Source organism: Hippopotamus amphibius, unplaced genomic scaffold (genome assembly GCF_030028045.1).
Source record: "Hippopotamus amphibius kiboko isolate mHipAmp2 unplaced genomic scaffold, mHipAmp2.hap2 scaffold_156, whole genome shotgun sequence".
Lineage (NCBI taxonomy): Eukaryota > Metazoa > Chordata > Mammalia > Artiodactyla > Hippopotamidae > Hippopotamus > Hippopotamus amphibius.
The window spans coordinates 142,449-146,006 of record NW_026648307.1 but is presented as its reverse complement, the minus strand read 5'-3'; the positions used below and the strand labels follow the sequence as shown (position 1 = coordinate 146,006).

General features: G+C 44.8%; 1 pseudogene; it reads left to right on the top strand.

The window, feature by feature from the left end:
• The first annotated feature begins 1,010 nt into the window (after positions 1 to 1,010).
• On the top strand, positions 1,011 to 1,401 carry LOC130843089 (leptin receptor gene-related protein-like; annotated as a pseudogene).
• The last annotated feature ends 2,157 nt before the right edge of the window (positions 1,402 to 3,558 follow it).

The window sequence follows — 3,558 nt, the reverse complement described above, 5'->3', positions numbered from 1 at the left end:
CAATGCTCACTGCAGCACTGTTTCCAATAGCCCGGACATGGAAGCAACCTAAATGTCCTTTGACATATGAATGAAGAAGATGTGGCACATATATACCCTGGAATATTACTCAGCCTTAAAAAGGAAGGAAACTGAGTTATTGTAGGGAGGTGGATGGACCTAGAGTCTGTCATACTGAGTGAAGTAAATTAGAAACAGAAAAACTAATACCATATGCGAACACATGTATATGGACTCTAGAAAACTAACACTGATGAACCTAGTGGCAGGGCAGGAATAGAGACGCACAGAAGACACAGTGGGGGGTGGGGAAGCTGGGACAACTTGCGAGAGTAGCGCTGATGTATACATCCTACCAAATGTGAAATAGATAGCGAATGGGAAGCTGCTGCACAGCACAGGGAGATCAGCTCCCTGCTTTGTGAAGACCTAAAGGGGTGGGATAGGGAGGGTGAGAGGGAGGCTCACCAGGGAGGGGATGTGGGGATATATGCATACATATAGCTGATTCACTTTGGTGTACAGCAGAAACTAACACAATACTGTAAAACAAGTATACTCTAATAAAGATGAAAAACAATTTTTTAAAGGTTCCCAATATTCCTTGCATTGTGCGATGAACACATCCTTGAGCCCATCTTGCAATACGTTGCGCCCTCCCCTCCCCGGCTCCTGTAGTGTTCCTCCCCACCCCGCACTGGCAGCCGCTCCTTTCTTGAATATATCTGTGAGTCTGCTTCTTCCTCGTTGTGTACACTAATGTTTTGTATTTTGCCACATTCCACACGTACCTGATATCATACCTTGGTATCGTATATACTTGAAAAAGGAGGTAAAGTGCAGAAACACCTAGAAAAGTGACCTTAACCCTGACTGAGTCAAGAATGAGGAAAAGGAGTGGCCCTATGAACCACAAGAGATGGTGTTGTACTTTAGACCTGGCAAAAAAGATAGACCAGCCCTGGCAGGAAGCCGGAAGCAGCCGCGGCCCCCGCTCGGGAGACCTGGCTGGCGTTAAAGCTCTCGTGGCGTCATCTTTCAGAGGGGCTATTGGGTGACTTTTCTTATGCTGGGATGTGCCTTAGAGGATTATGGCATTTACTGGCCCTTGTTTGTCCTGCTGTTCCACGCCATCTCGCCCAGCCCGTAATTTCATTGCCAAAGGAGCGACGTATGACGGCGATGCAACAAGTAGTGCCTGTCGGCAACGGGCGTGTTTTTTCACTACTGGAATTGTTGTTTCTGCCTTTGGATTTCCTGTTTTTCTTGCTCGTGTGGCTGTGATCAGATGGGGAGCCTGTGGCCTGGTACTGGCAAGGCAAGGCAGTGATTTTGCTTACAATTCAAGGTTTCTTCCTTGTATTTGGAAGAGGAGATGATTTTAGCTGGGAGCAGTGGTAGCATGCGCTTTGTTTTGATAAAATGCATTGAATTTCTTAGAATTCATACTGTACGTAAATGTGTGCCCATGTGGCCTTTTCCTGTGAAATGTAATATGCTGGGTTTTTTTTTACACCTTTGTAATCATGTTCACTTTAAGGAGGACTACATAAGGAAAGGGTAGTTTTACCCCCAGCCAGTAGACCTCTCCATTTACTCAAGTTGAATTATGCTATTTGTGTAGCTGTTCCTATAGTCACGGTGCTCTTAGAAAATATGTTAACACAGTCTTGTAGACTGTTGCTCCCTCAGTGTGCTGCATCTCCACCTTCCGCCCAGGGGTGTGCCTGGGTGGGCGCAGAGCACCGGAGCTGTCTCAGCTCTGCTCAGGACTGCCGAGATATGCCTGTGGCCCAAAGAGACGGAGGCGGCTCCCTCTGTGTGTTGCAGACTCTTGCTTCTCCAAGCGTGGTCCAAGAACATCCAGATCTTGAAGTGTGGTCCATAGGAGCTTATTACAAATGCGGAATCTGAGGCCCCACCCCCAACCCAGTGCATTTTGATGTGATCCCAAGGGAATCGTATGCATGTTCAAGTTTGAGACGCTCTGTCATGGGGGAATAAGCATTGCCTTCCCCTTGGCTGAACCACTTAACCACTCTGGTGTTAGCTACTTGTAAACACTGTTTCTCCTGCCCCTTATGCGGAGGCCTAGTTCAGACTCTCCTTGGTGTTTGTGAAATGTCCTAACCTATCATTTGTAAGCTGTTCCTCAGGTCTGGGAAGTGTTCTCAGTAGGGAACAGCGGTGGCTTCACGTTTTCGAAAGGCAGTGGCTGTCCTCGCAGTGCTGGGGCGACAGAGCCCCACCCCGGGAGGCAGGGGAGGGAGGCTGGGCTGGAACTGGCCCCTGCTTTAGCAGGCTGGGGAAGAATGGATAAGTAACACTGTTTAATTTCCCTTTATAATCTGACATTTCTCCTCAGTTCCTTCTCTCTGCTGCCCCCCACCCACCCTCACCAGCTCCACCAGCCCCTCACCCCCACAAACACACACACTCCCAGCAGTTCTGATTTGCCCTCACTTCTTCGTGGCTCAGCTTCTCCTTTCTGTAGAGACATGGAGCCAAGTAAGCCAGCAGAGGGGGAGCTGCTTAATTTTATTGACATGTGATGTACTTGTTGTCTTTCATGTCCTGTAGGACTTTTAAAATATATGTATGTAACACTTTATGCTACTTTTAAATGAAGCGCTGAGAATTCATGTCATACTGGGTCATGTAATCACAGTTTTCCTGGTTCAAGTTTTTGTCCAAGACCTATCAAGAAAGGGAAATATGGGAACTAGAACCACTTGATTAGAATATAAGCAATGACTGTAAAGCATTGTTAATGTGTGATAACTGACATACATTCCCAACACTGAAACCTTGAAGTTTATAACCCCTCCACGTTCTGGAATGATGCTGGGATCAGGAGAAGATAAGAGCGATACTAAAACAGTAATGTGCAGAGTGATATTTGAGCCTTGGGCATGATTTAATGTTTTCAATGTTCTATGTATGTATAGAATTGTTAAAGTTGTTGTTTCCAATATTTATATTAGAAAGATTACACAGACACTTTATAACTTTAACCAGCATTTTTAATAACACTTGCACTTACTGTAATGTAATAAATTTCACTTTTAACAGAAAAGAAAAAAAAATACACCAAACCTTGATTGACAGCCATGCTTTACAAACATTCAAGAAAACTTAATTCTGCTCTTACACAGTCTTTGTCATACACACTAGATTTTCGTATATTGTCAGATTCCCCATAGAAGTGATATCATTCATACTTGAAAAGGAAGATACAATGAAGAAACACCTACAAAAGTGAACTTCACCCAGACTGAGTCAAGAATGAAGAAAAGAAGGAGTGGTCGTATTAGCCACAAAAGAGATAGGGTTCTCTTTTTAAACCTTCCAGAAATGAGTCCACTAAGCCTTGACTGACAGGGTTGTCTTACAACATTCCATGGACTAAACACATAATTTTGACATGTAAAAGGAGAACAAATGACCTTATCTACAAAACTGAGATGGAGACACACATGTGCAAAGCAGTCTGATGGTTACCGGGGGAAGGGGATGGGGAGGGATGAATTGGAAGACTGTGATTGACATGTTAGACGC